The sequence below is a fragment of the Mya arenaria genome, chromosome 17 (assembly GCF_026914265.1).
Source record: "Mya arenaria isolate MELC-2E11 chromosome 17, ASM2691426v1".
In the NCBI taxonomy this organism is placed as follows: domain Eukaryota; kingdom Metazoa; phylum Mollusca; class Bivalvia; order Myida; family Myidae; genus Mya; species Mya arenaria.
The window spans coordinates 9,202,005-9,210,834 of NC_069138.1; positions in this window are offsets into that span (position 1 = coordinate 9,202,005).

Sequence of the window (8,830 nt, forward strand, 5' to 3'; positions counted from 1 at the left end):
GAAAAAATGACAGTCTGCTTTACCAAATAATGCCCAGTTTTGAGTCTCTTGAATTCAAAGTACTTTTTAAACAGTTAAGGTACATACATCCTCATTGGACAATTTAGGTTCATTCTTTCTCATTGGATAGTTAAGGTACATACTTTCTTATTGGACAGTTAAGGTACAACCTTTCTCATTGGACAGTTAAGGTACATACTTTCTTATTGGACAGTTAAGGTACAACCTTTCTCATTGGACAGTCTAGGTACAAACTTTCTCATTGGACAGTTTTGGTACATACTTTATCATTGGACAGTACATCTGTACTCATTGGACAATTATGGTACATACTTTCTCATTGGACAGTTAAGGTACATGATACTTACTCATTGGTCAGTTTTAAATGAACATATAGATTTAAGTCTATTCATAAAAAACACAATTTGTTTTGTGTTATGAACGTGTAGTTATTCACTGCCCTACATTATTTGTCTGAACCTTTTACCCTGACCTTGCTAGTTGTATGTAACCTATCTTGTTAAGGTTTTTGACCTACAATAACTAAAAAAAAAAACAATTAACACATATGAACATTATTTTCTGATATTAAAGCATTCCATGAGGGTTAAGATATACTTTTTTGAAAAAACACACAACAAAATGATAAAAAAAAAAAACAAGAAAGATTATCAGACATTAAAATGAAACATTGTGGTTGCGAATCGAACCTTATGGGTCAAATACCTTAATTTGTTTGTCTGTCTGTTAATCAATCTGTCTATCTTTAATCCTCTTTTTATTCGGCCATCTGCCTGTCTGTTCATTATGGTGTCCGTCTGTTCATGAAACCGTCTGTCTGTTTATCTGAAAATTGTTCTTCCGTCTGTTGGTATTTTTTTGTACTGACTTTTCATGGTGTCTTTTTGGCCATTTTAAGGCAGCTGTAGACATTTTGATGTTTTGAATACCTCATATAGACCAGGATTGGCCAGTAAGTGGTCATCCATTTCTTGCCTTATTCTCTTGAGAAAAAAATAAATCGCATTTCTTTATTTAAGGTTAACCATCCATCATTAGAATGCAAAGATGTGTTAGTGCATTTTAGATTATTTTTTCATGGATTACGTTTTTGAATAACACCATCAAGGCATTACTATTATGAAAAAATATATTAATATAATGAAAGAATATCATTATTTTTTATTATCTCCATTTTATTTAAAGGGAGGTAATAAATAAAAAAATACTATATCATAGTAAAAAAATAAATATTTATTACTTCCCTTTAATTTAAAAAAAAAATCAAATTTTTTACTCTGATTACAATTGAAAAGGTTCTAAGTGACATTAAAATAAAGAAACAGATAGATCATTTTCACTTTCAACCCTCAAATTATAAAATTATAGCAATTCTATTTATTTGTTTCTTAGATAACATAATAAAAAGCTCCCTGTAAAAACTACATTTTCTCTGAGCATTTTGTAACTTCAAAATTAAACTTCACCAGTAGCATTTGTTTTGTATTAATGACGGGTTGGTTACCTTAAAGAATTTCTTTATAAGAGTTGAGAAAAATCAACTGTTGAGTGTTTCATATTTTTCCAATGACGTTCATCTCCATTTTGCCTTGTTCCCTCGAAAAATATATAAGGACAATCATACTTAAAGCTTAATATTAAGTTTTAAAGCTGCACTCTCACAGATATACCATTTTAACAACTTTTTTATTTTTTTGTCTTGGAATGAGCATATTTTTGCATAAATATCTGCAAACCAATGATTTAAGATTGCTGACAAAAAATCAGATCATAGATATTCATATTTCTGTTTGAAAATTAATGTTTTATGGCTTAAACCGTTACTAACGGATAGAGAAAAATGCATAAAGCATAAAAAAATTAACTTAAATATAAAAATCTGCGATCTAAATTTTTGTCAGCAGTCTTATATAACTGGCTACCATGGATTCCTGCAAATAATGGCTTGTTTCAAGAAAAAAAAAAAAAAAAAGTTGTCAAAACGTTCAATTTGTGAGAGTGCAGCTTTAAGAAAAAAAAAAAGAAACATTTTGAAAATCATCTCTTCTTCTTAAAAGGGTAGGCTATTTATGAATATTTCTTCAAGGTCACAGAAAAAAAATCTTATTATTTTGTTTGGCGTTAAAAGAATAAAAGTCGAAAACAAATTTTATTTCTATAAATAAAGGTAAACTAATCGTGCTTAAATCTTAATATAACACTGATATAAAAAATAACTTTCAGAAATAAATTTCATTTGTTTATGAAAGGGTAGACAAATCTTGATTATACCTTCAATGTTGAAAAAAAATATTGTTATTTCCTTATAAAAGGGTAGCCTTATTGTACTTAAAGCTTTATATTTAGTTTTAAGCGATGATAAAAATAAAAGTTGGGAAAGAAAATCTTATTTTTTTCTGATAGGGGAAACTAATCATGATTATACCTTCAAGAAAGGGGAAAAAATTGTTTTGTTATATAAGGGTAGACTTATTATACTTAAATTTTAAAATTTATTCTTAGGCGATGAAAAAATAAAGGTCGGAATTAATCTTATTTCCTTAATTAAAGATAGACTAATCATGATTATATCTTCAATGTCCAGACTAAGGGTTAAAGCTGCACTCTCACAGATTAAACATTTTGACCACTTTTTTATTGTTTGTCTTAGAACAAGTCAATTTTGACAAAAATCCATAGAAACCAGTTATATAAGACTGCTGCCAAAAAAATCAGATCGCAGAATTTTATATATAAGTTCAAAAACTTATATTTTATGCATTTTTCTTAAACCGTTAGTAACGGTTTAAGCCATAAAACATCTATTTTCGAACGGAAATATGAAAATATACGATCTGATTTTTTGTCAGAAATCTTATATCATTGATTTGCAGATATTTACACAAAAATTTGCTCTTTCCAAGACAAAAAATAGTTTAAAAAGTTGTTAAAATGGCCAATCTGTGAGAGTGCAGCTTTAAGTGATGAAAATAATCCAAAGGTCTGACCATATAATTTACTTAATAAAGCTTACATAGATGATAAACTGGACTGTCTCTTATGAAAATTGAAATATGGTAACCAAAGTTTAAAATTAATAAAACAAAATAAAATATATATAAGGTTAAATATCGAAGGAAAAAATTGAAATTGACAAAAGTACTTATCAATTGAAGTATGCTTACACAGCTTTGTGCTTGGGTTTTTATTCATAAAACATCATAGTGAGGAAATGCTCTTTGTCTTCGCTGATATTAAAGTTGCACACTCACAGATATACCATTTTCACAACTTTTTTATTTATTTTTGTTGGAAAGGGCAAATTTTTGCATAAATTTCTGCAAACCAATGATTAAGATTGCTGACAAAAATCAGATCGTAGATTTTCTTATTTCCGTTCAAAAATTAATGTTTTATAGCTTAAACTGTTACTAATGGTTTAAGAGAAATGCATAAAACATCATTTTTTGAACTTAAATATTAAAATCCGGATCAATTTTTTTGTCAGCAGTCTTATAAAACTGGTTTCCATGGATTTTCGCAAAAGATGGTTCGTTTCAAGACAAAAAATAAAACTGTTGTCAAAACATTCAATCTGTGAGAGTGCAGCTTCAATGATAACTTGTGATGTTTTTGCAGCTAAGATATGAAAATTAGCAAGATTAAGATACAAATAATTAATGCATATGTATTTGATTAAAAATATAGGGTTTTAAAGATATAGTTTGTTAAATATTACAAACATTCCCTAAAAGCTTTATGAAATTTGAAGTGCTTAACTGTTTCTTAGATGTATAGTAAACTTTCTCGATTTTCTCTAAATTCTATAATTTCTGCCCCCAATTTCTTGAACAATCTTTAAAGTCCCTGAATATAAACAGAATCATTCTCTAAGCTTTGTTTAAGAATGATTTTCTCCTTTTAAAGAGTTTGGTGTCCTAAGGGAGATTATCATTATAAACTATGTTGTAAATCAATAATTTGCCAACGTGAATATGAGTTGTCTCCCTTTGATAATAGTTTAAATTGTCAACATGAATATCAGTTGTCTCCCTTTGATAAAAGTTGGCAATATTAAAATAAATAGAGCTTATTTGGCAGATTTCAATATAAGCTATATTATAGAATGGAAAATGATACTTAAATCCGTGACGCTTAAGATATTTGGAGAAATTAAGGCTTGATCTTTTAATTTTTAAGTCGCAGCTAAATGCACACTGCCTGACATTGGGCCAATTGTTTTCAGAACTTTGTTTAAGTTAACGACATGATTAACGACATCGTTTTTAACTTTTAAATGTGAAATATTTGATGATGAACTCACATATTCATAATATATAAACAAGTAAAGCTGAAGCAGTTGTTAAAAATCTTGTTAGAAATACAGCAGATAACAATTAAGTGTATCAATTAAACTTCCAGAGCAGTAACAATTTGAAAGTTAACAACGATGAGGTTAACAAGGTTGTTAACTTTAACAAAGCTCTGAACAATAGGCCCATTAAGTATGTTTTCATTCGACATGGCATTTTTTTCATTTTATTCATTGATATATATTTTGGGGTCATTTAAGCCAGAAAATGGCTAAATAGTTTGATATTCTAATGATATTCTAATGATATTCTTATGATGTAACCCAAACCTAGAGTAAGATATATGAACTTTAATAAATACACATTTTTTAACACTTTTTTTTTTAAATTATACAATCAAAACTGAGAAATGAATTTAACCTTTAAAGTCAGACAAGGTAAGATATCCCTTTGTTCGGGATCGAAAATTAGCAGCTTTTAAATTTCTCATGTGGCATGGAGATATAAAAGATAAAAAGTATGGCATTATTTTGTTTTATTTGAAAATACCACAATAGTGTGATTATACAATCCTGTGACTTATTTGAAGGTATTCTTACTGGTATATATGGAAACAGTGTATACTGTTATTGTTGTAATAACTGATGTATTTTTAAATCGTGTAAGATACATTTATTATGTTTGATGTCACAGTAAAATTTCAAAGCTGTTCACTTATTTTAAGAATAGCTTTCGGTGAAATTGACTGTTTTTGAAGAATTGATTTTTTAGAAGTACAAGAAAAATTAAATATATTCACTGTTAAGTGATATTATTTATTGATTATTTTTAAATGGATGAAGTTTCTAATTATGTTTTATGCCATGTTGGAACAATTTAAAATTTATAAAAACAGCAAGCCCATTCACAACAAAATACTTGATTTAGTGTTTGAAATTATATTTTGTCCAATTTAATGGCAGTTTTTTTTTCAAATTTGTTGTTCATTTATTTTGGTGAATTAGCAGTCAGTTATTATTGATTTTTATCAGGTGAATCTGTTCATTTAAACAGGGGCTGGGCTAATAGACAAAATATGATCCCGAACACTAAGCTGGTTAAAGTGTAATTCTTATGTATTTTACCAAAATAAAAAGATTATTTGACTTTCTTCCATAAAACCATTTGTTTTAGTAAATACATTCTAATAAAAGTAACAAACCTTACAATTGCTTGACAGTTAATTTTTACTAGTACACAAAAAGTATAATTATACAATGCAGTAACATGTATAAACTGATATTTGTTAAAAAAAAAACAATATAGGTACAAATATTTTACTCTAGCTGTTGGACGCCTTGTCTTTATAAGTATAAATATATGTACAGTTTCCGCCATCAGATCGGAAACTTCTTAGGTATTATTGTGTTTTTATTTGAAATGTTTTTGAATGTTGTCACTGTTCAATAAATGCATTAAATGATTGACTGAAACACGTTTTCCTTTGATGTATCTGATGGGTTTATGACGAGAAAGGCTTGTTAATAAATGTGTTAATTGGCGAATCAAACGTGACTGCTGGGAACTTAATTGCTCCATCAGCAGTTTAAGAAACTGAAAAGAAACTGAAGCGATGTTGTAATTAGTTTGAATTAAGTTAGTTTACAGCGATAATGTGAAACAAGTTTAGTTATTACAACATTATTTTATTTGCTCTTGTTTGCACAATGTTAGGCAAGATATGGTCTAGAGCCTAAAGATGGTTCCGTTGCGCGATGTTATGTGAGAGTATGGTCTAGCGCTAAAAGATATAAAGATGTGTATAAAGAGAATAAAAGAGAGCAGGCGAGAGACTGTTAGAAAAAGAGGGACTGTAAGAAAGAGAGAGAGCATGAGAGAGACTGTAAGAAAAAGAGAGACAGATTGCAAGAGACTGTTAGATAGAGACATAATGCATAAGAGAGACAGAGTGCATGAGAAAGACAGAGTGCATGAGACAGACCGTGTGCATGAGAGAGACGGAATGCATGAGAAAGACAGCATGCATGAGAGAGACGCAGTGCATGAGAGAGACGGAGTGCATGAGAAAGACCGCGTGCATGAGAGAGACGGAGTGCGTGAGACAGACCGCGTGCATGAAAGAGACAGCGTGCTTGAGAGAGACAGCGTACATGAGAGAGACGGAGTGCATGAGAGAGAGAGAGAAAGCGGCCCAAATGAAATTCCTTTAATTAATATTACTAAACTTGTTTATAGATCAAAATATATACATGTAGTGTATCTATACTTAAACAAATAAAAGAAATCCGAACAAAACGGGCCTCAAATAAGAAAGTCGATGAATGAAAATGCAGCTGGTCGGTTTGTTTCACAAGAATGCAATTAGTGATGGATGAAGCATTATTTTCAACTCTGTTCATGATTTCAAACAAGTTTTTTTTTACTTAAAGTTGAATAATGACGCTGACAAGTGTCGAATGTAAAACGGATTTATTTAAGATTATTTGCAATTTATCACCATAAACCACTAAATAACACCATTTTATCGTAGTTACCATCATCATATAAATGACTGGTTCACCTAATTTATGTTAGCAACTGCTTTTTTTAAAGGGACTCGCTCATTTTTTTTATTCATTTTTTTTTAAATGCACTTTTTATATGACTTAAAATAAAGTGTGGCAAATAATAAGAATTGTTAAAACTAAGATACTGACTGCTGGAACCATTCAGCAATTTAAGTTGATATTTGTACAAATATTTTCTTTGAAGTTCACGATTTAGAATAGCGTTAGTAAAGTCTTTTAACGAAAGGCTGAAGGGTTAAATTACCATGACATCTGTGTATGAGTCTTTGTGGGCGTATGGTTTTGTTGTCAGTTTACTAATTTTCCTTGATTGTACCGGCGTGTGTTCGCTTATGGGCCGGAATGGACCAGACTTAGTTTGACAATGGGCGGGAATGAACCAAGCCTAGTTTGACAATGGGCCGGAATGAACCAGGCTCAGTTTGTCATTGGGCAGAAATGGACCAGGCCGACTTTGTCTAATGGCCGAAATGGAACAGGCTGAGTTTGACAATGGGCCGTGATGGAACAGTCCGAGTTTGACAATTTGTCGAAATGGACCAGGCTGAATTTGACAATGGGCCGTAATGAAACAGGCCTAGTTTAACGATTTGTCGAAATGGACCAGGCTGTGTTGACAATGGGCCGTAATGAAACAGGCCGAGTTTGACAAGGGGCCGTAATGGAACAGGCCCAGTTTGACAAATTGTCGAAATGAACCAGGCTGAGTTTGACAATTGGCCGAAATGGACCAGACTCAGTTTGACAATGGGCCGAAATGGAACAGGCCTAGTTTGACAATGGGCCGTTATGGAACAGGGCGAATTTGACAATTGCCCGTAATGAACCAGGCTCAGTTTGCCAAATGGCCGAAATGAACCAGGCCGAATAGGTTTGGGCCGAATTGACCAGGATTTCTTTTCCAATCAAAACACACTAAGTACGTTTTTAGTAACTTTAAGCTTCGATTCGTGCATTCGTTTTGAAGGGGGTCACCTCATTCGCCGACAATATCAAGCACCAGAAAATGTATTTACGAATCAGCCACTTGCGGATCCAAGGGAGGGGGTGGTGCACCCGTCGTCCCCTCCCTAAAATCATCCAAGTTTACTGTTTAATTCGATAAAGGAGAAAAAATATAATAATATACGCTTAAATGCACCAATTTTTACTAGAAATTGTTAAAAAATCTTGGGGGAGTATCCCTACACCATGACCCCCACCGCCACCACCGGTCGACACTAAACGAAATAAATTTTATTTCTAAGACCGGGGCTTATGTTAAAAGTTAACGCGTCTTAGTAACTACCCCTCTAACGTCAAATTCTAGATCCGCCCTTGTCAACATACATCATAACTGGACCAAAGAAATGCATTCTTTGTTTTCCTACCCACTTCAGGGGTGAGAGAATGTCGTCTCCTTTGCCAGGTCAGGTATTGTTATGTATGAAGCTGTTTCGTTACTTCATTAAAGCTGCACTCTCACATATTGAGTTTCGACCTGACTGTCTCAGAATTAGCTCATTTTGGCGTCAGGGCCTTCAATTTGTCTTCAATCGAGTCATAAAAGATAACTCACAATAACTTACAATAGAAACAGTTGTCAATAGTTTGGAAAACTGGCGAAAATTGTATTTTTCTTAAAGCATTAGTTACGCCTTTAGCCATAAAACATCAGTTTTCAAACGTAAATATAAACACTGCAATCTGTTCTTTTGTCAGCAGTCTTATATCAATGGATTCCAGACATGTACGCAAAAAATGGCACAAGCCAAGACAAAAAAATATCAAAAAGTTATCAAAACAATCAATCTGTGAGAATGCAGCTTTAAGAGGAACGTTGTATTCCGTAATGACAAATAATTGTTTTTATAACACACCGGAAACTGTTAATTAAAATTCGGCACGCATTTTTTTGTGAGACGGACAGGAAACTCCAGACATTTTTAAATTGGTATTCGTGGCCATGTT